The 27,157-nt window shown below is 42.3% G+C and overlaps 1 protein-coding gene across 1 annotated transcript in view; it reads left to right on the plus strand.

The window, feature by feature from the left end:
- Positions 1-276: 276 nt before the first annotated feature.
- The window catches only part of LOC139755943 (androgen-induced gene 1 protein-like), a 151,590-nt gene continuing 124,709 nt past the window's right edge, over positions 277-27,157 (plus strand). Inside the window, exons 1-2 of the mRNA XM_071674723.1 lie at positions 277-402; positions 24,362-24,539. The gene's annotated coding sequence lies outside the window, so the exon portion shown is untranslated. The remainder of the gene's footprint in view (positions 403-24,361; positions 24,540-27,157) is intronic.

Genomic DNA, 27,157 nt, shown 5'->3' on the forward strand with positions numbered 1-27,157 from the left:
TTCGCTCCCCTGTAACCCCCAACCAACCAACCTGATATGCTGTAACTGGAGGACTTCGCTCCTCTGTAACCCCCAACCAACCTGACATGTAATTATTTCAGCTGACGGCCATGTAATTCCAACCGGGACAGTCAGCGTTGTCAGTCCTCTCTCTCGGTGAGGCGTGAACCCAGAGAGTATCGACTCGCTGCTTCGAAGCTTTCATTTCGAGCTACTTCCAAGCTTTCACTGTCCGGAGATTTGTTTATCGTGTCGAGGTCGTCACTAGATATCCGCAGCGTCTCACTATATGTGGTGTTTACTTCTGTTTCGATCAACTAACAGCAAGTTATTGCGGTGTTCCTCCTTCCTCTCCGTGGCATGTGAACCTGAGAGTATCAGTTCGTCAGTTGGCATCCAAACGTGGGTAAACAGAGGCGTTCTCTCAGCTCAGGCCGTGAGACCACCTTCTTCATCCTTTGACGCCACCGATGCATTGTTTATAGTATAATTGTTACCTTGACGCAAGTGGAAGTGATTATTTTTTTTCTCATTGAAGACTTATTATGACTTACAATATCCTTTAGTTGATAATGATTTAACTGCCAGAGGTGGCATCACCATGGTTAGGGTTGGTGGAGGGGTGAAGGAGGTGGGAATGAAAACGTATCTTATCATGTAGCAGCAGAGTGAGGACTTTTACCAAAAAAAATGTATTAAGATAACATAAGTGATGAGGTTATACAGTAACCTTCTTGCAGGTATTTTTTTTATAATAGTACTTCATTGGTTTCTTCCTATTCTCACTGTGGCTCAATTGTTCAATATCAACATATTCTTTCGACAGGCTGGTCCTACTTAACACTCACTGTAATGTGTAATTATTGCATATATAAAAGGATATCCCCAGGGATAGGGGAGAAAGAATACTTCCCACGTATTCCCTGCGTGTCGTAGAAGGCGACTGAATGGGAGGGAGCGGGGGGCTGGAAATCTTCCCCTCCCGTTTTTTAATTTTCCAAAAGAAGGAACAGAGAAGGGGGCCAAGTGAGGATATTCCCTCTACGGCTCAGTCCTTTATTCTTAACGCTACCACGTCAACGCGAGAAATAGCGAACATGTATGAAAAAAATAAAAGGATATTTATTTTACAACCAATATAACGTCAATAAATAAAAAAAATGCCAAAGGTTTTATGTAGAAAGTCCTCCAGTATATTTGACTTCACCTTGTCAGATTGGGTGTTCACACGTTAAATATTTCAAAAGAATGTTACATTCAGTACGCAGACTTCATCAGTTCCCTGTAATGTTCAACATGTGATGGGGATTCAATAAGAAACACGTTAGAAAAATGAGGCCAATGGTTGACTTTTCATGAAGTGTGGCGTGAGTGTAGTTGGGATCGAGGCCTGAGTATTAGTGGGGGTGTGGCGTGAGTGTGGTGGGAGTGGCGTGAGTGTGGTGGTGGTGGTGGTGATGAGTGATTCATACAGATATCGAGCTTGGCATTGGTCGATAAAATTACAAAGGAAATTTCATTTTACTTCGCCTTGGAGATGAGCTTTGAGAGAACTGACCAAACATACCCAAATGGGATAATGACATAACGACTGTCATTTGGCCAGCCGACATATTGTTATTCAGACCTATGTTACCAGTTTATTAGATTTACCTGACGCTACAGTAACCATTAATCTCTTATAAAACCCCACATATCTTTAAAATCATCAGATAAGTTCGTTTAAATCGCGTTTTTCAACACGCTGCGGCAAACATTTTCACGCTTTACGTAAGTGTTGCCCAAAGACAACAAGTAACACAGGGTATATTTCTACATGCGACAGCGGACAGATGCCACAACTTGTTTTCACTTTCTCCAAACCTAACCACCGCCACAATACAGTGTCTACCTACATTCACATAATAAATATTACTTACTGACCACAACATATGGGTGCACCTGTGTGGGGTTGACCTCACCCCTTTTAAAGACATAACATCATAATATTTCACACACACACACACACACACACACACACACACAGTTCGTGTCCTTACCACCATCCACAGAAGCCAAACTCGGGTAAAGGATGCATTTGAATTCTAATTAAACCATTTTGTTCTCATCATAATCACCCAGGAAGCTATCAAACGTTTCTAAGTATAATGACTATGATAGAGGAATATCTTGTAGCACATCACAGTTCACAGCCTGTGTAAATAGTATGACGTTTCTCTAGGTGTTCAAAGCGAGATGTTTCAGAAGGGGTGGGGTTAAGCAACACACAGGTGCACCCATATGTTGTGGTAAGCAGTATTCGTTATGTAAATGTAGACACTGTATTGTGGTGGTGGTGGTTTGGTTTGGAGAAAGTAATAGCGGGTTCTGGCATCCTCTCCACTGTCTCATGTAGGAATGTAAGGTGTGGTCCTTGTTAGCTTTCGGCAATACTTATTAGAGCAGGGCTTGCGAACCGATGGCACGCGTACTCAAGGTGGCACGCGGCATTCTCTGCCGTCCCATTTTCTTTTCTTTTTTTCATATATATATATATATATATATATATATATATATATATATATATATATATATATATATATATATATATATATATATATTCACGAAGCAGACACGTGACGATCACACACACACACACACACACACACACACACACACACACACACACACACATATATATATATATATATATATATATATATATATATATATATATATATATATATATATATATCTTTTTCTTTCTTTTAAACTATTTGCCATTTCCCGCGTTGGCGAGGTAGCGTTAAGAACAGAGGACTGGGCCTTTTTTGGAATATCCTCACCTGGCCCCCTCTGTTCCTTCTTTTGGAAAATTAAAAAAAAAAAAACGAGAGGGGAGGATTTCCAGCCCCCCGCTCCCTCCCCTTTTAGTCGCCTTCTACGACACGCAGGGAATACGTGGGTAGTATTCTTAATCCCCTATCCCCAGGGATAATATATATATATATATATATATGTATATATATATATATATATATATATATATATATATATATATATATATATATATATATACATATATATATATAAATATATATATATATATATATATATATATATATATATATATATATATATATATATTTTTTTTTTTTTTTTTTTTATACTTTGTCGCTGTCTCCCGCGTTTGCGAGGTAGCGCAAGGAAACAGACGAAAGAAATGGCCCCCCCCCCCCATACACATGTACATACACACGTCCACACACGCAAATATACATACCTACACAGCTTTCCATGGTTTACCCCAGACGCTTCACATGCCTTGCTTCAATCCACTGACAGCACGTCAACCCCTGTATACCACATGACTCCAATTCACTCTATTTCTTGCCCTCCTTTCACCCTCCTGCATGTTCAGGCCCCGATCACACAAAATCTTTTTCACTCCATCTTTCCACCTCCAATTTGGTCTCCCTCTTCTCCTCGTTCCCTCCACCTCCGACACATATATCCTCTTGGTCAATCTCTCCTCACTCATTCTCTCCATGTGCCCAAACCATTTCAAAACACCCTCTTCTGCTCTCTCGACCACGCTCTTTTTATTTCCACACATCTCTCTTACCCTTACGTTACTTACTCGATCAAACCACCTCACACCACACATTGTCCTCAAACATCTCATTTCCAGCACATCCATCCTCCTGCGCACATCTCTATCCATAGCCCACGCCTCGCAACCATACAGAATTGTTGGAACCACTATTCCCTCAAACATACCCATTTTTGCTTTCCGAGATAATGTTCTCGACTTCCACACATTTTTCAAGGCTCCCAAAATTTTCGCCCCCTCCCCCACCCTATGATCCACTTCCGCTTCCATGGTTCCATCCGCTGACAGATCCACTCCCAGATATCTAAAACACTTCACTTCCTCCAGTTTTTCTCCATTTAAACTCACCTCCCAATTGACTTGACCCTCACCCCTACTGTACCTAATAACCTTGCTCTTATTCACATTTACTCTCAACTTTCTTCTTCCACACACTTTACCAAACTCAATCACCAGCTTCTGCAGTTTCTCACATGAATCAGCCACCAGCGCTGTATCATCAGCGAACAACAATTGACTCACTTCCCAAGCTCTCTCATCCCCAACAGACTTCATACTTGCCCCTCTTTCCAGGACTCTTGCATTTACCTCCTTTACAACCCCATCCATAAACAAATTAAACAACCATGGAGACATCACACACATTATCTCGGAAAGCAAAAATGGGTATGTTTGAAGGAATAGTGGTTCCAACAATGTTGTATGGTTGCGAGGCGTGGGCTATGGATAGGGTTGTTCGCAGGAGGATGGATGTGCTGGAAATGAGATGTTTGAGGACAATGTGTGGTGTATTTATATATATTATATATATATTTTTTTTTTTTTTTTTTTGCTTTGTCGCTGTCTCCCGCGTTTGCTAGGTAGCGCAAGGAAACAGACGAAAGAAATTGCCCAACCCACCCCCATACACATGTATATACATAGGTCCACACACTCAAATATACATACCTACACAGCTTTTCATGGTTTACCCCAGACGCTTCACATGCCCTGATTCAATCCACTGACAGCACGTCAACCCCGGTACACCACATCGATCCAATTCACTCTATTCTTTGCCCTCCTTTCACCCTCCTGCATGTTCAGGCCCCGATCACACAAAATCTTTTTCACTCCATCTTTCCACCTCGAATTTGGTCTCCCACTTCTCCTCGTTCCCTCCACCTCCGACACATATATCCTCTTGGTCAATCTTTCCTCACTCATTCTCTCTATGTGCCCAAACCATTTCAAAACACCCTCTTCTGCTCTCTCAACCACGCTCATTTTATTTCCACACATCTCTCTTACCCTTACGTTACTTACTCGATCAAACCACCTCACACCACACATTGTCCTCAAACATCTCATTTCCAGCACATCCATCCTCCTGCGAACAACCCTATCCATAGCCCACGCCTCGCAACCATACAACATTGTTGGAACCACTATTCCTTCAAACATACCCATTTTTGCTTTCCGAGATAATGTTCTCGACTTCCACACATTCTTCAAGGCTCCCAGAATTTTCGCCCCCTCCCCCACCCTATGATCCACTTCCGCTTCCATGGTTCCATCCGCTGCCAGATCCACTCCCAGATATCTAAAGCACTTTACTTCCTCCAGTTTTTCTCCATTCAAACTTACCTCCCAATTGACTTGACCCTCAACCCTACTGTACCTAATAACCTTGCTCTTATTCACATTTACTCTTAACTTTCTTCTTTCACACACTTTACCAAACTCAGTCACCAGCTTCTGCAGTTTCTCACATGAATCAGCCACCAGCGCTGTATCATCAGCGAACAACAACTGACTCACTTCCCAAGCTCTCTCATCCCCAACAGACTTCATACTTGCCCCCTCTTTCCAAAACTCTTGCATTCACCTCCCTAACAACCCCATCCATAAACAAATTAAACAACCATGGAGACATCATACACCCCTGCCGCAAACCTACATTCACTGAGAACCAATCACTTTCCTCTCTTCCTACACGTACACATGCCTTACAACCTCGATAAAAACTTTTCACTGCTTCTGGCAACTTGCCTCCCACACCATATATTCTTAATACCTTCCACAGAGCATCTCTATCAACTCTGTCATATGCCTTCTCCAGATCCATAAATGCTACATACAAATCCATTTGCTTTTCTAAGTATTTCTCACATACATTCTTCAAAGCAAACACCTGATCCACACATCCTCTACCACTTCTGAAACCACACTGCTCTTCCCCAATCTGATGCTCTGTACATGCCTTCACCCTCTCAATCAATACCCTCCCATATAATTCACCAGGAATACTCAACAAACTTATACCTCTGTAATTTGAACACTCACTTTATCCTCTTTGCCTTTGTACAATGGCACTATGCACGCATTCCGCCAATCCTCAGGGGCCCCCACCATGAGTCTACAAAATTAAAAACCTTACCAACCATCAATAAACAGTCACCCCCCTTTTTAAAAAATTTTCCCTCAATACCACCAAACCTCTGCCTGCCGGGTTTCTCTTTCCCCAAAGCTTTTTACATCTTCCTGTTTACCAAAACATTTTCCCTAACCCCCTCACTTTGCACACCACCTACCAAAACCTATATCTGCCACTCTATCTCAAACACATTAACAAACCCTTTAAAATACTCACTCCATCTCCTTTTCACATCACCATTTTTGTTTCAAACCCCCCCATTTGCGCCCTTTATGAATCCCATTTTCTCCCTTGTCTTACGCCTTATTTTCCTCCTTCCAGAAATCTTTTATTCTCCCTAAAATTTTAAGATACCCTCACCCCAAATCTCATTGCCCCTTTTTTTTACCTCTTTCACCTTTCTTTTGACCTCCTGTTTCTTTTTTTTTATACATCCCACTCAATTGCATTTTTTCCCTGCAAAAATCGTCCAAATGCCTCTCTCTTCTCTTTCACTAATAATCTTACTTCTTCATCTCACCACTCACTACCGTTTCTAATCAACCCACCTCCCACTCTTATGCCACAAGCATCTTTTGCGCAATCCATCACTGATTCCCTAAATACATTCCATTCCTCCCCCACTCCCCTTACTTCCATTGTTCTCACCTTTTTCCATTCTGTACTCAGTCTCTCCTGGTACTTCCTCACACAAGTCTCCTTCCGAAGCTCACTTACTCTCACCACCCTCTTCACCCCAACATTCACTCTTCTTTTCTGAAAACCCATACAAATCTTCACCTTAGCCTCCACAAGATAATGATCAGACATCCCTCCAGTTGCACCTCTCAGCACATTAACATCCAAAAGTCTCTCTTTCGCGCGCCTGTCAATTAACACGTAATCCAATAACGCTCTCTGGCCATCTCTCCTACTTACATACGTATACTTATGTATATCTCGCTTTTTAAACCAGGTATTCCCAATCACCAGTCCTTTTTCAGCACATAAATCTACAAGCTCTTCACCATTTCCATTTACAACACTGAACACCCCATGTATACCAATTATTCCCTCAACTGCCACATTACTCACCTTTGCATTCAAATCACCCATCACTATAACCCGGTCTCGTGCATCAAAACCACTAACACACTCATTCAGCTGCTCCCAAAACACTTGCCTCTCATGATCTTTCTTCTCATGCCCAGGTGCATATGCACCAATAATCACCCATCTCTCTCCATCAACTTTCAGTTTTACCCATATTAATCGAGAATTTACTTTCTTACATTCTATCACATACTCCCACAACTCCTGTTTCAGGAGTACTGCTACTCCTTCCCTTGCTCTTGTCCTCTCACTAACCCCTGACTTTACTCCCAAGACATTCCCAAACCACTCTTCCCCTTTACCCTTGAGCTTCGTTTCACTCAGAGCCAAAACATCCAGGTTCCTTTCCTCAAACATACTACCTATCTCTCCTTTTTTCACATCTTGGTTAAAATCCACACACTTTTAGGCACCCAAACTGAGCCTTCGAGGAGGATGACACTCCCCGCGTGACTCCCTCTGTTTCCCATTTTAGAAAGTTAAAAAATACAGAGGGGGGAGATTTCTGGCCCCCGCTCCCGTCCCCTCTAGTGCCTTCTACGACACGCGAGGAATGCGTGGGAATATTCTTTCACCCCTATCCCCAGGATAATATATATATATAATAATATAATATATAATATATTATATATAATAATAATTTTATATATAAAAATAAAATAAAAAAATAATACCAAACACAACACATAAACGCACAAATACACACACACACATACATATATATACATATGAAAAATGTAAGAAAAATTTAGAAAACTGAAACTTCAGCTTTAAATGAAATGAAAAAATGAATGTCACATATGGTCAACCTCTGGCTTTTGGAAAAGGAAATTATAATTTTATTTACACAAACGTCAATAGTAGTTCTCATCAATTTAACCACTGTAAACAATAAGCTCAATGTTCTAAGCTACATTTTTTCCAATTTTTACTATTTTTTCAAAACCGTATGAAAAACTTCACCCCATAACACAACTATAAACATTTTCTTCCCCTTTATTTTATAATATATATTTTTAATATATATATAAAAATATATATATAAAATATATAAAAAATTTTAAATATTAATTTAAAATAAAATAAAAAAAAAGGGGAAGGAACTTACCCGGAAACGGGGTTTTGGGGAAAGAAATGTGAAAAGAAAAAGTAAAATTTCGATTAAAAAGGGAAAAAACTGAAATTGGGATGGAGAAAGAGGGGGTGATTTTTTGGTCCCTTGCACCGGGGCTTGAGAAAAAAAGGGAATCAGAGAGGAAAAGTGTTTTGGGAGCAGTGAATGAGTTTTAGGGGTTTTGATGAAACGAGCCCGGGTTATAGTGTTGGGTATTTAAATTTAAAAAGGTGGTAATGTGGCAGTTGAGGGAAAAATTTGGGTATACATGGGTTTTTCATGTTGTAAAGGGAAAATTTGGTGAAGACCTTGTAGTTTTTAGGGGTTGCTGAAAAAGGACGGGTGTTTGGGAATCCCGGGTTTAAAAAAAAAGCGAGATAAAACAAAGTATATTTAAATGAAAAGTAGGAGAAAAGGCCAGAGAGCGTTTTTTGGGGTTTAAAGTTTTAATTAAAAGGGCCGCGCAAAAGAGAGACTTTTGGGTTTTAATGTCTGAGAGGTGCAACGGGAGGGAGGCCCTATCTTTAATTTTGTGGGGCAAAGGTGAAGATTTGTTTTGGGTTTTCAGAAAAAAAGAGTAAATGGGGTTTGAAGAGGGGGGTTTAAAGTAAGTGTTTTTGGGAAGGGAGACTTGTTGAGGAAGTACCGGGAAGAGACGAGTACAGAAGGGAAAAAGGGAGAAAAATTTAAAGGGTAAGGGGAGTGGGGAGGAAGGGAAATGAATTTAGGGAATCATTGATGGATTGCCAAAAAAATGCTTGGGGCCCATGAAAAAGAGGGAGGGGGGTTTGATTAAAAAGGGTAGTGAGGGTGGAAAGGGTTAAGATTATTAGTGAAAGAGAAAGAGGGGGCCTTTTGGACGTTTTTTAAAGGGAAAAAATAAAATTTAGGGGGAAGTTAAAAAGAAAAAAAGGACAGGAAAAAAGGGGAAAAAAATTGGAATTTGGGGGGTGAGAGAGAAAATCATTAAATTTTGGGGAAAGAATAAAAAGATTTTCGGGAAAGGGAGGAAAATTTAAAGTGTTAAAGAAAAGGGGAAAAAATGGGAACTTAAATGGGGGGCCCAAAATGGGGAGGTGAAAAACAAGTAGTGGTGATGGAGAAGGAGATGGGGGAGTATTTTAAAGGGTTTTGTTGAATGGGTTTGATGATGGGAGTGGCAGTTTAAAGTTTTTTTTTGGTCGGGGTTGGGGGTGCAAAGGGGGGTTTAAAGGGAAAATTTTTGGTAAAAAAGAGAAGAGGAAGTAAAATTTTTGCGGAAGATAAAAAGCCGGAAAGGGGCAGCGGGTTTTGGATGGTATTGCAGGGGAAAATTTTTTAAAAAAGGGGGGTACTGTATTTTGACGGGTTTTGGTTAAAAGGGTTTTTTAATGTATGTAAACCAGGGTGAGGTGCCGGGGATTGGCGGAATGCTTGCATAGGGCCATTGAAACAAAGGAAAAGGGGGTTTAAGTGAGTGCCAAATTAAGAGGTAAAAGTTTGTTAAAATTCCCTGGAAATTATAGGGGAAAGGGAATTGATTGAGGGGGTAAAAGGCATGTACGGGAGCATAAAAAGGGAAGAGCAGGGGGGTTTCAGAAGGGGTAGGGGATGTGGGGATCAGGTTTTGCTTTGAAGAATGTATGTAGAAATACTTAAAAAAGAAAAATGATTTGATGTACTTTTTAGGGATCGGGAAAAGGGCATATGTTTAGAGTTGATAGAGATGCTCTGTGAAAGGTTTTAAAAATAAATGGTTTTTTGGGGGAAATTTTTTTAGAAACCCGTGAAAAGTTTTTATGAGGATTTTAAGGCATGTGTAAGTGTAGAAGAGAGGAAATTTAAATTTGGGTTTTTTTGTGAATGTAGGGTTTGGGGGCCCGGGGGGTGGATGTCTCCAGGGGTTTTTTAATTTTTTTAGGGTGGGGGGTTTTTAGGGAGTGGGAAAGCAAATTTGGAAAAGGGGGAAGTATAATCCGTTGGGGATAGAAGTTGGGAAGTGAGTCATTGTTGTTCGCTGATGAAACAGCGCTGGTGGGTGATTCATGTGAAAACGCAAAGCTGGTAAATGAGTTTGGGAAAGTTTGAAAAAAAAAGAAGAGAAAAATGTAAAAAAAGCAAGGTTTTTAGGGACAGTAGGGTTGAGGGCAAGTCCAAAATTGGGGGGTAAATTTGATGGGGAAAACTGGAAAGGGAAATAAATGTTTTTTGATTTTGGGGGGTGGGTCGGAGCGGATGGGAACCCCTGGAAGCGGGAAATTTGATCATAGGTTGGGGGGGGGAAAAGGGGGTTTTTAAACGAGGAAAAATTTCCCTTTTTTGGGGGCCTTGACCGGGAAATGTGTGGAAGGGGAAGAAAATTTTATTTTGGAAAAACAAAAAAAGGGTTTTAAAAATTTTGGGGAAAAGGAAATTTAAAGGTTTGGGGTTTCCAAAAAAATGGTTTGGGTATTTTTTTGGGGGGGGAGGGGCCCGGGGGGGTAATGGATTTTTTTGGGGTTGGGTTGGGGAAAAAAGGGGGAAAAGGGGTGTGGGCCTTTTGGGGGAAAATTTTAAAAATTTTTTGGAGGGAACCAAAAAGGAAAAAAAAAAGGTTAAAATTTATAAAAATATTATATATATAATTTTTTTTTTTTTTTTTCTTTTTTTTTTTGCCCGTTTCCCCCCGTTTGCAGGTAACGCAAGGAAACAGACAAAGAAAAAGGCCCCAAACCCCCCCCATACACATTATATACAAGGCCACACACCAAAAATACATACCTACAAAGCTTTCAAGGTTTTAAACCCCGACGCTTCCATGGGTTTTATTCAAACCCCCTGACAGCACGTCAACCCCGGAAACCACATCGTCCAATTCACTCTATTTTTTGCCCTCCTTTTACCCTCCTGCATGTTCAGGCCCCGATCCAAAACAAAATCCCTTTTTTATTTCCCTCTTTCCCCCTCCAATTTTGGGCTCCCCTTTTCCTCGTTCCCTCCACCTCCGAACATATACCTCTTTGGGCATCTTTCCTCACTCATTTTTTCCATGTGGGCCCAAAACCTTTTTAAAACACCCCCTTCTGCTCCTCAACCCCCGCTCTTTTATTTCCAAAACTCCCTCCCCCCTTACGTTACTTTCTCGAACAAACCCACTCACACCACACATTGTCCTCAAACATCTCATTTCCCGCACATCCATCCTCCGCGAACAACCCTATCCATAGCCCACGCCTCGCAACCATACAACATTGTTGAACCACTATTCCTTCAAACATACCCATTTTGCTTTCCGAGAAAATTGTTCTCGACTTCCACACATTCTTCAAGGCTCCCAGAATTTTCGCCCCCTCCCCCACCCTATGATCCACTTCCGCTTCCATGGTTCCATCCGCTGCCAGATCCACTCCCAGATATCTAAAGCACTTTACTTCCTCCAGTTTTTCTCCATTCAAACTTACCTCCCAATTGACTTGACCCTCAACCCTACTGTACCTAATAACCTTGCTCTTATTCACATTTACTCTTAACTTTCTTCTTTCACACACTTTACCAAACTCAGTCACCAGCTTCTGCAGTTTCTCACATGAATCAGCCACCAGCGCTGTATCATCAGCGAACAACAACTGACTCACTTCCCAAGCTCTCTCATCCCCAACAGACTTCATACTTGCCCCTCTTTCCAAAACTCTTGCATTCACCTCCCTAACAACCCCATCCATAAACAAATTAAACAACCATGGAGACATCATACACCCCTGCCGCAAACCTACATTCACTGAGAACCAATCACTTTCCTCTCTTCCTACACGTACACATGCCTTACAACCTCGATAAAAACTTTTCACTGCTTCTGGCAACTTGCCTCCCACACCATATATTCTTAATACCTTCCACAGAGCATCTCTATCAACTCTGTCATATGCCTTCTCCAGATCCATAAATGCTACATACAAATCCATTTGCTTTTCTAAGTATTTCTCACATACATTCTTCAAAGCAAACACCTGATCCACACATCCTCTACCACTTCTGAAACCACACTGCTCTTCCCCAATCTGATGCTCTGTACATGCCTTCACCCTCTCAATCAATACCCTCCCATATAATTCACCAGGAATACTCAACAAACTTATACCTCTGTAATTTGAACACTCACTTTTATCCTCTTTGCCTTTGTACAATGGCACTATGCACGCATTCCGCCAATCCTCAGGCACCTCACCATGAGTCATACATACATTAAATAACCTTACCAACCAGTCAATAATACAGTCACCCCCTTTTTTAATAAATTCCACTGCAATACCATCCAAACCTACTGCCTTGCCGGCTTTCATCTTCCGCAAAGCTTTTACTACCTCTTCTCTGTTTACCAAATCATTTTCCCTAACCCTCTCACTTTGCACACCACCTCGACCAAAACACCCTATATCTGCCACTCTATCATCAAACACATTCAACAAACCTTCAAAATACTCACTCCATCTCCTTCTCACATCACCACTACTTGTTATCACCTCCCCATTTGCGCCCTTCACTGAAGTTCCCATTTGCTCCCTTGTCTTACGCACTTTATTTACCTCCTTCCAGAACATCTATTTATTCTCCCTAAAATTTAATGATACTCTCTCACCCCAACTCTCATTTGCCCACTTTTTCACCTCTTGCACCTTTCTCTTGACCTCCTGTCTCTTTCTTTTATACATCTCCCACTCAATTTCATTTTTTCCCTGCAAAAATCGTCCAAATGCCTCTCTCTTCTCTTTCACTAATAATCTTACTTCTTCATCTCACCACTCACTACCGTTTCTAATCAACCCACCTCCCACTCTTATGCCACAAGCATCTTTTGCGCAATCCATCACTGATTCCCTAAATACATTCCATTCCTCCCCCACTCCCCTTACTTCCATTGTTCTCACCTTTTTCCATTCTGTACTCAGTCTCTCCTGGTACTTCCTCACACAAGTCTCCTTCCGAAGCTCACTTACTCTCACCACCCTCTTCACCCCAACATTCACTCTTCTTTTCTGAAAACCCATACAAATCTTCACCTTAGCCTCCACAAGATAATGATCAGACATCCCTCCAGTTGCACCTCTCAGCACATTAACATCCAAAAGTCTCTCTTTCGCGCGCCTGTCAATTAACACGTAATCCAATAACGCTCTCTGGCAATCTCTCCTACTTACATACGTATACTTATGTATATCTCGCTTTTTAAACCAGGTATTCCCAATCACCAGTCCTTTTTCAGCACATAAATCTACAAGCTCTTCACCATTTCCATTTACAACACTGAACACCCCATGTATACCAATTATTCCCTCAACTGCCACATTACTCACCTTTGCATTCAAATCATCCATCACTATAACCCGGTCTCGTGCATCAAAACCACTAACACACTCATTCAGCTGCTCCCAAAACACTTGCCTCTCATGATCTTTCTTCTCATGCCCAGGTGCATATGCACCAATAATCACCCATCTCTCTTCATCAACTTTCAGTTTTACCCATATTAATCGAGAATTTACTTTCCTATATTCTATCACATACTCCCACAACTCCTGTTTCAGGAGTACTGCTACTCCTTCCCTTGCTCTTGTCCTCTCACTAACCCCTGACTTTACTCCCAAGACATTCCCAAAACACTCTTCCCCTTTACCCTTGAGCTTCGTTTCACTCAGAGCCAAAACATCCAGGTTCCTTTCCTCAAACATACTACCTATCTCTCCTTTTTTCACATCTTGGTTACATCCACACACATTTAGACACCCTAGTCTGAGCCTTCGAGGAGGATGAGCACTCCCCGCGTGACTCCTTCTTCTGTTTCCTATTTTAGAAAGTTAAGTACAAGGAGGGGAGGATTTCTGGCCCTCCGCTCCCGTCCCCTCTAGTCGCCTTCTACGACACGCGAGGAATGCGTGGGAAGTATTCTTTCAACCCTATCCCCAGGGATAATATATATATATATATATATATATATATATATATATATATATATATATATATATATATATATATATATATATATATATATATATACATACACATACATACGCACATATTTACACACACACACATATACATATATATATACATATGAAAAATGTAAGAAATAATTTAGAAAACTGAAGATTCTAGCTTGAAATGAAATGAAAAAATGAATGTCACATACTGGTTCAACCTCTGGCTATGGAAAAGGGAAATGTATAATTTATTTACACAAACGTCAATAGTAGTTCTCATCAATTCAACCACTGTATCAATAAGCTTTAATGTCTAAGCTACATTTTTTCCAGTTTCACTATTTTCTTGTCAAAGCACCATGTATGAAAACTATCACTCCAGTAACACAACTATAAACATTTACTTCCCCTTTATATATATATATATATATATATATATATATATATATATATATATATATATATATATATATATATATATATATACATACATATATACATATTGGGAATGTCTTGGGAGTAAAGTCAGGGGTTAGTGAGAGGACAAGAGCAAGGGAAGGAGTAGCAGTACTCCTGAAACAGTTGTTGTGGGAGTATGTGATAGAATGTAAGAAAGTAAATTCTCGATTAATAAGGGTAAAACTGAAAGTTGATGGAGAGAGATGGGTGATTATTGGTGCATATGCACCTGGGCATGAGAAGAAAGATCATGAGAGGCAAGTGTTTTGGGAGCAGCTGAATGAGTGTGTTAGTGGTTTTGATGCACGAGACTGGGTTATAGTGATGGGTGATTTGAATGCAAAGGTGAGTAATGTGGCAGTTGAGGGAATAATTGGTATACATGGGGTGTTCAGTGTTGTAAATGGAAATGGTGAAGAGCTTGTAGATTTATGTGCTGAAAAAGGACTGGTGATTGGGAATACCTGGTTTAAAAAGCGAGATATACAGAAGTATACGTATGTAAGTAGGAGAGATGGCCAGAGAGCGTTATTGGATTACGTGTTAATTGACAAGCGCGCGAAAGAGAGACTTTTGGATGTTAATGTGCTGAGAGGTGCAACTGGAGGGATGTCTGATCATTATCTCGTGGAGGCTAAGGTGAAGATTTGTATGGGTTTTCAGAAAGGAGGAGTGAATGTTGGGGTGAAGAGGGTGGTTAGAGTAAGTGAGCTTGGGAAGGAGACTTGTGTGAGGAAGTACCAGGAGAGACTGAGTACAGAATGGAAAAAGGTGAGAACAATGGAAGTAAGGGGAGTGGGGGAGGAATGGGATGTATTTAGGGAATCAGTGATGGATTGCGCAAAAGATGCTTGTGGCATGAGAAGAGTGGGAGGTGGGTTGATTAGAAAGGGTAGTGAGTGGTGGGATGAAGAAGTAAGATTATTAGTGAAAGAGAAGAGAGAGGCATTTGGACGATTTTTGCAGGGAAAAAATGAAATTGAGTGGGAGATGTATAAAAGAAAGAGACAGGAAAAAGAGGGCAAATGAGAGTTGGGGTGAGAGAGTATCATTAAATTTTAGGGAGAATAAAAAGATGTTCTGGAAGGAGGTAAATAAAGTGCGTAAGACAAGGGAGCAAATGGGAACTTCAGTGAAGGGCGCAAATGGGGAGGTGATAACAAGTAGTGGTGATGTGAGAAGGAGATGGAGCGAGTATTTTGAAGGTTTGTTGAATGTGTTTGATGATAGAGTGGCAGATATAGGGTGTTTTGGTCGAGGTGGTGTGCAAAGTGAGAGGGTTAGGGAAAATGATTTGATAAACAGAGAAGAGGTAGTAAAAGCTTTGCGGAAGATGAAAGCCGGCAAGGCAGCAGGTTTGGATGGTATTGCAGTGGAATTTATTAAAAAAGGGGGTGACTGTATTATTGACTGGTTGGTAAGGTTATTTAATGTATGTATGACTCATGGTGAGGTGCCTGAGGATTGGCGGAATGCGTGCATAGTGCCATTGTACAAAGGCAAAGGGGATAAGAGTGAGTGTTCAAATTACAGAGGTATAAGTTTGTTGAGTATTCCTGGTAAATTATATGGGAGGGTATTGATTGAGAGGGTGAAAGCATGTACAGAGCATCAGATTGGGGAAGAGCAGTGTGGTTTCAGAAGTGGTAGAGGATGTGTGGATCAGGTGTTTGCTTTGAAGAATGTATGTGAGAAATACTTAGAAAAGCAAATGGATTTGTATGTAGCATTTATGGATCTGGAGAAGGCATATGATAGAGTTGATAGAGATGCTCTGTGGAAGGTATTAAGAATATATGGTGTGGGAGGCAAGTTGTTAGAAGCAGTGAAAAGTTTTTATCGAGGATGTAAGGCATGTGTACGTGTAGGAAGAGAGGAAAGTGATTGGTTCTCAGTGAATGTAGGTTTGCGGCAGGGGTGTGTGATGTCTCCATGGTTGTTTAATTTGTTTATGGATGGGGTTGTTAGGGAGGTGAATGCAAGAGTTTTGGAAAGAGGGGCAAGTATGAAGTCAGTTGGGGATGAGAGAGCTTGGGAAGTGAGTCAGTTGTTGTTCGCTGATGATACAGCGCTGGTGGCTGATTCATGTGAGAAGCTGCAGAAGCTGGTAACTGAGTTTGGTAAAGTGTGTGAAAGAAGAAAGTTAAGAGTAAATGTGAATAAAAGCAAGGTTATTAGGTACAGTAGGGTTGAGGGTCAAGTCAAATTGGGAGGTAAGTTTGCATGGAGAAAAACTGGAGGAAGTAAAGTGTTTTAGATATTTGGGAGTGGATCTGGCAGCGGATGGAACCATGGAAGCGGAAGTCGATCATAGGGTGGGGGAGGGGGCGAAAATTCTGGGAGCCTTGACGAATGTGTGGAAGTCGAGAACATTATCTCGGAAAGCAAAAATGGGTATGTTTGAAGGAATAGTGGTTCCAACAATGTTGTATGGTTGCGAGGCGTGGGCTATGGCTAGAGTTGTGCGCAGGAGGATGGATGTGCTGGAAATGAGATATATGAGGACAATGTGTGGTGTGAGGTGGTTTGATCGAGTAAGTAACGTAAGGGTAAGAGAGATGTGTGGAAATAAAAAGAGCGTGGTTGAGAGAGCAGAAGAGGGTGTTTTGAAATGGTTTGGGCATATGGAGAGAATGAGTGAGGAAAAATTGACCAAGAGGATATATGTGTCGGAGGTGGAGGGAACGAGGAGAAGTGGGAGACCAAATTAGAGGTGGAAAGATGGAGTGAAAAAGATTTTGTGTGATCGGGGCCTGAACATGCAGGAGGGTGAAAGGCGGGCAAGGAATAGAGTGAATTGGATCGATGTGGTATACCGGGGTTGACGTGCTGTCAGTGGATTGAATCAGGACATGTGAAGCGTCTGGGGTAAACCATGGAAAGCTGTGTAGGTATGTATATTTGCGTGTGTGGTCGTATGTATATACATGTGTATGGGGGTGGGTTGGGCCATTTCTTTCGTCTGTTTCCTTGCGCTACCTCGCAAACGCGGGAGACAGCGACAAAGAAAAAAAAAAAAAAAAGAAGAAAAAAAAAAAAAAAAATATATATATATATATATATATATATATATATATATATATATATATATGTATATATATATATATATATATATATATATATATATATATATATATATATATATATATATATATACAAGAAGGCTTAGAAATTTTACATGACTATGATTATCACTACTGCCAAATGATGCTGCGAGTGAATGATATTTTTTACACAAACCGAAAGCAGTGCGAGGTGATGTTCCCAAGGGCGAGAGAAAGATTTTATCGAAAATCATCCACAAATTAGGCACACGCTCTAGAAAGCATCCGCCAGCATTGACTTACACTATGAAAATATTTGCCACGGTGTGTTAAGGAACATGATTTACACGAGCTCATTTGATGATTATAATGATATGCGGGGTTTGATATGAGATTAGATATTAGCATCGCGTAAGGTAGACCTAACAAACTGGTGAAATGAAAATGAATAGCAAAATATCAGCTGGCCGAGTAACGGACATTGTGTTATTATCCCATCTGTGATTTAGATTGTAAGTTGGTTGACTGTGATTGCATTTGGTATATTCTGTGAGCTATTTCAAAGCTCATCTACAATGTGAAGCGATACGAAGTGTCCCTTGTAATCTTATCTGCTAATACCAAGCTCGATATCTGTATGAATCACTCATACGTGACCGATTCCGTAGTGACGACCACCACCACAGGTCCTCAATCCCACCTTACTCACGCCACAACCTGTAAAAAAAAAGCGTACCATTGGCTTCATTTTCCCTTACATCTTATATTATGTCATGTTTCTTACTAACTGAATTTTCATCACACGTTCAACGTTCAAGGTAACCAATGAAATTTGCGTAATGAATATAACATCCATGAGAAATGTTTAGCCACGTTTTTTTTTTCTTTTTTTTTTTATACTATCCGCCATTTCCCGCGACAGCGAGGTAGCGTTAAGAACAGAGGACTGGGCCTTTGAGGAAATATCCTCACCTGGCCCTCTTCTCTGTTCCTTCTTTTGGAAAATTAAAAAAAAAGAAAAAAAAACGAGAGGGGAGGATTTCCAGCCCCCCCGCTCCCTTCCGTTTTAGTCGCCTTCTACGACACGCAGGGAATACGTGGGAAGTATTCTTTCTCCCCTATCCCCAGCCACGTATGAACACTTATTCATACTGGGTGACGTGAAATGCATGGCGCCTCCTCCAATTTCCCATTGATTAATGAAAACATCCTTGGCAAATGCTTTCGCAGTAGGTCCAAGAATTTCACAATACGAGTGCCCCAGCCTATTTCTATTAGTCAGTCATTATGTATATCTTTGTCCTTTAAAACAACAGATTAGAACCGAGTCCTGTTCCATGCAGAGACACTCAGAGAAAACCAAAGACAAAAAAAAAAAAAAAAATGCTCTGAGCGCTCTGATTTCTGGAAGCAGCTTTAATATTGTAGGCGGAATTACCGTTATGTATCTACACCCATCCTGACCCCCCCCCCCCCCCCTTTCCCTTGTTACCAGGACGGTATCACAACTCGTGTTCGGTCATCTGGTGCCTCTTCCACTTTCCCATGAACACACAGACTTCGTGCATCAAGTCGTTCGATCACATTACCTCCACATTTCAACATTTCTGCCGTTGTTCCATCCACACAATTAGTTTTTCCCATTTTCACTCTGATTTTAGCCGCTTATATATATATATATTTTTTTTTCCATTTATAATGTTTGCCGTACTGGAAGCATCCTGTTTTCTCGTCTCCATCCCATTTACTTCATCGGAGCCTCACTCCCACCCTTATATGCCATCAGTACTTTAAGCGGTCCCTCCGCTCAGTTAACACCTCATCTGGCTGAGTCAAAAGGCCTCCTCCAGCATCTCGCATTCTTCACTTCCACCACTTCTCCCCTTCTGTCTCTCAGTTCTTCCTTCCAGTCCAAGTTCTTATTTTCCAGAAACTTTTCGCTCAACTTCCTGCTAATGTCTTCACCCACCTCCCCTCCCCTCTTCCTCCCTTTTCTTTTCCTTCCGTTATCATCATCTTCAGTTATCCATCACTCATGTTTCGCTCTGTCCCCACCTACCCTTGGAAAGAAAAATTTCCGCAGAAACTCCATTTATGTCTCCTCGTCTTCTTTTTTTTTTTTCTCTGTCTCTACCACTTCTTTCCACCAGACACAGCCGCCACCTCACCTTCCTTTAACTTTCTTGTCACACACATTCCTGCCAGCCTTTTCATACTGACCTTAGGGAAGCAACACACACACACACACACACACACCTATTTACGGACCTTCATGGTGTAGTGGTCAGGGTTACTGACCGTCATGCATGCACGGGCCGCCTGGTATCAAACCCGTACAGGTTCGAATCCTGCTTACGGCAGCTGGTTCGATTGTTCATTCTCCCTTAGGAGCTAGTCGATAAAACAGGCACCTGGTACAAACTAGGATGTGCGTGTGTATGTGTGTGTAGGAGTAAAGACATGGTACATATATACAAGGTTAAGAGACGTGGCAACACGAGTATAAACTTCTCCCTGTAACACGCAAATAGTAATCACACACACACACACACACACACACGTCCTCTGTTCACACACACGTCTCTATTCCCACCACTTCCGCACGCAGATTCCATTGCATCCCATCCCCAGTCGTTCCTCTCGCATCTTCATCTGAAAATATCCCCAGCCCCTGATCCGTCCTCTCATCACCTAGATCTGTCCGTCACCTTCTCCCTGGTATACTCCTTCTCCAGCCATTCGCTCTACACGACCGGACCATCCTTGAAGACCTTTATCTATGCATCTTTATACTGATATCTTCACACCATCGCCCTCTCACGTCTTAACACTCTCTCTCTCTCTCTCTCTCTCTCTCTCTCTCTCTCTCTCTCTCTCTCTCTCTCTCTCTCTCTCTCTCTCTCTCTCTCTCTCTCTCTCTCTCCTCGTAACTCCAACTTTACTATTTCTATTACTCTTTTTTTTCTTTACCGATCTTGACCGATAAACATTCGGGTTCCACAACCATACATTAACGCTGGGGCGAGTATTCACTCCTTCGTGCACGCGTCTTGCACACTCTGCACTTAAAACGTTTCTCCTCATCAAAACTGTCTGTGCAACCCCAGTTTTTGCCTATATATGTTTCTGCTTTCAACTGCAGTCTTCCCAAACCATTCTTACTAAAGGTCACTTCCATACATTTGAATATATCTACAACTTTCAGTCCTTCAACTCGCTTGCTGTTCAAAAACTGGCGTCTTACTCTTATTCGTATCCACTCTCATAATCCTCCTCCTTCACCCAGCAATGTACCGGCCCACCATTCTATCCGATTTCTTCTCTGCTTTAGTTAACAACAAGGCGTCAGCTACATATACCAACTGTAGCAGCTTTTCCATAGCTATGTCTCACACTCCAGTCATCCTACCTCGCTCTCATCTCAAGCAATGGCTCATCCTTAAAAACCTTAAATGACCATGATGACATTACACATCCCTGACGCACTTCTCCATTCATTTCAAATGACCTCTTCGTCTGACCCATACTCTGTCCTCATCCGAAGTGTTCCATACCAGGTATATTGCCACGCTACTTTCCCCCTCCTCACCATCTTTCTATCACCCACACTGACTCAGCCGTATCTATCCCACGTTGTTTTATTTGTTCCTCTCTCCCACTTGTCCCTCTAACCCATCTCCATTAATCACTATTCCATGTCACCTCACCCTTCTCATCCTGTTCTCAAAACAATCAGCACACGTTGCTCTTTCTGTCTCTGTCATCCACACACCCTCTCCCCATTTCTTTCCTAAATCCTCCAACCGGGTCCAGCCTGCAACCTTCATTTTATTAGGATGGCTAAGTGGAAGAAAGAAGTGGTTGAACGAGAAAGTACAGCATAGAAATGGTGAAATGTTTTGGAGTATAGGGGTGTACAGTTCATGTTTTCCCTGTGCTTGGTGGCTTGCTGGGTGTGATTTTTGGTATCTTATCCATATACCCCCAGCAAACTGAGGGATGTATGTTGATGCTGTTACTTATTGCTTTTGGGAAAATTATTTCAGCTAAGTAAAGGTATATATTCCTTATTGTTTACATCGATGGGTGGAAGAAGGATCTCATAGCGTTCGGGCTCCACGGGGACCAAATGTTCTCCACGTTTGTCTCAGTGTCGAGGGCTTGGATATCTCTGTAGTTCATGTCTCCGATGTCTTTCAATTTCTGCCAGAGTTTTTGTGCTGCTTCTCTACAGCAAGTGTCAGTCGGTTTAATCTTTATCCGTTCCTGTTGTTCTTCAGGCCACTTCTCGTTTGTGACGAGTCGTAGGGTCCTATTATGTATGCGTTGTAGCTTCGGCGAGCAAGAGTTGCAGTGTGTTGGTTTTATGGAGTAAATTAGGATAGAGAGGATCGTGGCCTTCACCAGGCGTAATTTTTGGCCTTCCAGAAGATGCCAGAATTTGTACAGACTGACCATGAGCCGCTTTTCCTTGGGCTGTTCGTCTGTAATGTTCGTGTATGGCCTAGGGTTGTGCAGCTCTACTGTCGCATTACCTTCCTTTCCTCTTTGACTGTGACGATGGATTTCATTCTTCCTAGCGCCACTGGAGTGTTTTGTTATTATTATCTTTTATCATAATTTCCCAGTCCCTATCGTATCTCTTTCGTCCGTTCGCCTCTGGTTGTACTGAATGACTGTGTTCTTAGAGTGAGCTGTCATGTGCATCCATCTGCCGCGGGGAACGCCAATGAGTAGAGGAAGGTTTAGGGACGTTCCAGCGCTGATTAAGACGCCTACGGTATTCGCGCTGACCAAGTTGCTCAATAGTCATCACATGGTTTCTATCTAGCCAAAGAGTAAGAGTTTGTGTTGTAGGCCGTTCGCCCACAATTTTACGAAGTCTTCGCCTATGTCCATTTCCGTGACTGTACGGTTTATTCCATGTCTTCTAGCGATAACGCTGTATCCTGACGCGTCAGCAGTTGCAGAGGTGGTGTTTCTAACCTTCGAGAAACAAGTATTTGTTGTGATTATAGTGAACGTTGTTTTCTTGATGGCGTCTTGATATGATAGTCATCAGTATCTTCAAGATTTACCCTCCAACACTCTACGCCTCTTACCTACCTCTCTCCAACACTCTCTGCACCTCTCACCCCCACTTTCTCCAATGCTCTCTGCACCTACCTTCTTTCCCTTCCGTCTCCACCACACTCTGTCACCCTCCCTTCTCTGTTTGCCACACTTTACACCTCCCTTTCTTTCCTCTCCACCACACTCTACACCTCTCTCCCTACCTCACTCTCCTGCCATCCCATCTCTCCCTTCCATCCTTCTCTTCCTCACTCTTTTTTCTCCCTCCCATCCCTCCTCTCCACCCCACTACACCGCTCTCCCTCCCATCCGTCTGCACCACATTTCACTTTTTTTTTTATAGTGACCGACATGGCCAACTCCGGTGACAGAAAAATGTTGGAAAGAAAGTAGAAGTTAATCAGGAAAGATCATATGAAGAAGGACAAATAGAAGGAAGAGAATTCCACAGCTTAGCTGTTTGAGGGAGGGAGGAGGCATGATAGCAGCCAATCCTCAAGCGGCCGGTCTCGAAAAAGAAGCTGTGGGAAGCAGCAACCAAACGCGTGCCACGGGTCCAAAACCTTGAGCCATATACCTTGTTCCCCTGGATCTAAGAGAGCATCTGCAAAACCTTGCACGATGACATGTGTCCAGTGGGAGGAGATGGGGGGCGGAGGATCAGAATCTGAAACATCCGAAGCTGAGTTAGAAGAAAACAAGGTGCCATATTGTCTCCCTTGCCTCTCCGCCACTCTCTTTACCTCTCTTCCTCCCTGCCCTCTTCACCACACTCTGCATCTCTCTCCTTCACTTTACTCTCCACCACAATTTTCACTGCCCTCCCTCCCTTTCCCCCTCTCCATCACTCTTTTTACCTCTCTCCCTCTCTTTCCTATGCCACAAATTTCAGTAATGCCTTAACACCACAACAAACCAACCACCACAGTGTCTACATCATTTAGTGAGTTTGATGTGGATCAGTAACGGTAAAACTTTAAAAGGGGAAAAAAAAAAAGTTTCTGGTGCTGACGGCGAGTTCATTAAGTGCACGAGTTCCCTACACCATGAACACTCACATATTATACGTGCTGACCGCCTTTCCCGGCTGGAGTGAAGGAAAGTTCCCACATGAAGGGGGGGGGGGGGGGGGAGATAAAAACGTCCATAATCAACTATCTTGGTTTGAAACGTTTCTGGTACGTAAGGACCGTAGTGAGAAAACGTTCCAATGTGCTTGACTATTTATCTTCCTGTCCTCACACCTCTTTCTCAAGAATACCATCCCTACCGTCCCTATACTCTCCTGGCCAGTTTCCCATCCCACGACCAATGCCTCCTGTAAATAAGGGTGAGCTGCATTTCTTCCACCGTCCTCCTACTTGCGTACAAAATCGTATTCTTCTTAAGGCTAAACCACCATAGTTTTAGTCAGTTGACTTCTCAGTCTCTCTCTTTTCTGCCGGAAATGATGCCTCGATCATTTCATTTCTCAGATTTCAATATATTTTCTCGCTCAGCCATACTGCAAAGCCTAGCCTCGCGTACCTAAGCACGCACACCTAATTTGTAGGCGACCGGCCAGAAAATGTCATGTCTCACCAGGTAAATTTAGTAGCATAAAGCCATGCCCAATGGCATCTCTCTTTCTTTTTCCAGAGTTGAATATCAATACATCTTCCTCGAAAGAGTTATAATAACAACGGCATCGTCCTCGGTATGTAAACATAGACCAGCGGTGTTGACCCAGCAAATCCATTCGATTCGACACACGATAAGCTTCAACAACAATACGTTTACCTACTGAAACCATCATCGGACTCAACAAGCGCTTAAGGTATTTCAAAATGTTACGCAATTTATTGTTTTTCTCACACAAAAAGAAATCTAATTTGTCATATTGTGCTTAATTTTAACCAATATTCCACGCATCTTTATTCTTCTTTACAATTACCTCATGACCACTTTCTAAGAAAGAGTCTTGGCGTTACTAAGTTCCTTTCGTCAGTGGCACCTGCAGTCCACAGCTACGCTACTTACAGTTGCAGGAAAATGCGGAACGAGGCCGTACTCCCAGTGATACAGACCAGACAATTGTAACTTTTCACTCTCAGTGTATCATCAAGCAGGCGAGGTTCGGTAACACCGTCAAACACCTTCATTTGAACATTCTTGGTATTACTGTAATATTCACTCTTTCTCGGAAACCCCACATTACGGAAATGGCAAAGGCTGCCTCTAATAACCTGGGAGTCCTGGTTTAGGTGTAATTTCTTCTCTTCTAAACAGTTGTTCCGTTTATTCAAAAGACTGATCCATCCTTGTATGGAGTACTGCTCTCACATCTGGGGTGGTTTTAGATCTGCACCCTTACCTAACAGAGTCGAAAGCGGGTCGACTTATAAGTCTTTCAGGTTAACTTCAAACCTTGATCCACTCGCCCTACGCCGCAATGTTGGTTCACTCTCTCTCTTCTTTAGGTATTACTTTGGTTTTTGCTTCCGAGTGCTGGCTGCTTGTGTGCCCCCAACACTAGCTAGATAATCCAATACTCAGCAAGCTGCCGAGACACATGATTACTGTGTGGCCGTTGGTAACTCGAGGGTGGGCCGTTCTGATAACTAATTCTTTCCCTACACCTCAAAGCTTTGGAACTCTCTACCATCTCATGTCTTTCTTAATAGCAAAGACCGAGAACAATTTATAAGATTTTTTCATTATCTCACTTTCCCTATCTCTTCGTCTTCCCTTTCATTGAAATTAAACCCTCTATATTTCAGTTAGGGCCAGGCTTTGATTTGGACTTCAGTCCATGACTGAAACATCAAAAAAAAAAAAAAAATTGCCTTGGCATCATCCTGACCGCTCACATCAGTTAACTAGTTAATCTGTATTTTTTCACTGCTACATTTGTATATCATACGCCAGCATTGCATCCACCCGCTTGCTGATACATCGACACTGTATCCACCTAGCCTATTGGTACATCAGTACTGTATCCACCCAGCCTGCTGGTACATCACACTGTATCCACCCAGCCTGCTGAGACATCAACACTGTATCCACATGGCCTGTTGGTACATCGGCACAGCATCTATCCAGCTTGCTGGGACATCAACGCTTTATCCACCCAGCCTGCTGGTACACTAACGCTGTATCTACATAGCCTGTTGGCACATCAGCACAGCATCTACCTAGCCTACTGGCACATCGGCACTGTATCCATCCAACCTATCGGTACATTGGAACAGCATCCACCTAACATGCTGGTACATTGTCAATGTGTCCAACCTACTTGTAGAAGCATGGGCACAGCACCCAACTAGCCTGCTGGTGCGTCGGCACAGTTCCCTGGTACATCCTCCTCCTGAGAAAGACTTCGGCCAACTCAAATTTTAACAACCAAGACCCATTAGGGGTTCATCATTGTCCAACCTCTAGCAACGATGAGGGACTGAGAGACATGTTAACACAGAGACAGGTAATACAACAATGCTTCTTTGACGTGGACAGGAAGCTACAGCCAGTGATAAGCTAGTGTTGGTGTTGAGGGAGTAGGATGAGCGGCGAGTCGGGGGTTCCATGATGTTGCTGCAGGATAGGCGAGTCGTTGCCTAGTCTCGCGGCTCTGAGGTAAATGGAATGAGCTCTCTGGTTGTACTGTGAGAGGGAAATGGCGTTGCTAAGTTTTCTTGGTGCTGTTATTTTAGTGAGCAGCCAATTAGGTAACCAAAGAGTTACAAACCGCAGACATATGATGCTACGTCTGGAGGAGACGGTGCCCGTATCCGTTCGAGTAACTTGATTGGTCTCAAGACTGCATTGCACGACGTACGGGGAGGCCGTGTGTGACTACGGGGCGTATCTATACACGGGTGTGAATCACGCTTGCATTCAGGGGCCCAATGGCCGATGTGTCACTGGGTGTGTGAATCATGGTTGCGAGTGAGACTGGTATCTTAGAAACCCTAAAGTTGCACAGAACAACCAGGTTATTCATGACACCTGCACTGTGAGGTATGACTGCAAGTCAGCTGGGCCTTGGTGTGTTGTGGCACGTATAGCCTCGCAAGACACCCAAATCAAGTTGCTGCCATGGCGAGAGTCCCATGTTAGTCCTGGCTGCTTCGCTAAGAGAGGCGTCACTATAGGACACCCCCAGACCTTTAGTAACCAGTTCCCCTGACAACCCATACACAACACGACCCATACCCCTGACATTGCAAATCTCTAACAATTCAGACCACCGACAACTCATGTCTGACAATACAGAACATACCCCAACAATCCAGGTCCATGACTATCCATGACAGCTTTTTACTGATAAATGCAGACCCCTGACAACCCATTTTTGACAAGTCAGACCTCTAATATCCCATATTTGCCAGTCCAGAGCTTTGACAACTCATACCCCTAACAATACAGAACCTCTACAAATTCGAACCACTGACAGTC

This window comes from Panulirus ornatus, chromosome 20 (genome assembly GCF_036320965.1).
Source record: "Panulirus ornatus isolate Po-2019 chromosome 20, ASM3632096v1, whole genome shotgun sequence".
In the NCBI taxonomy this organism is placed as follows: domain Eukaryota; kingdom Metazoa; phylum Arthropoda; class Malacostraca; order Decapoda; family Palinuridae; genus Panulirus; species Panulirus ornatus.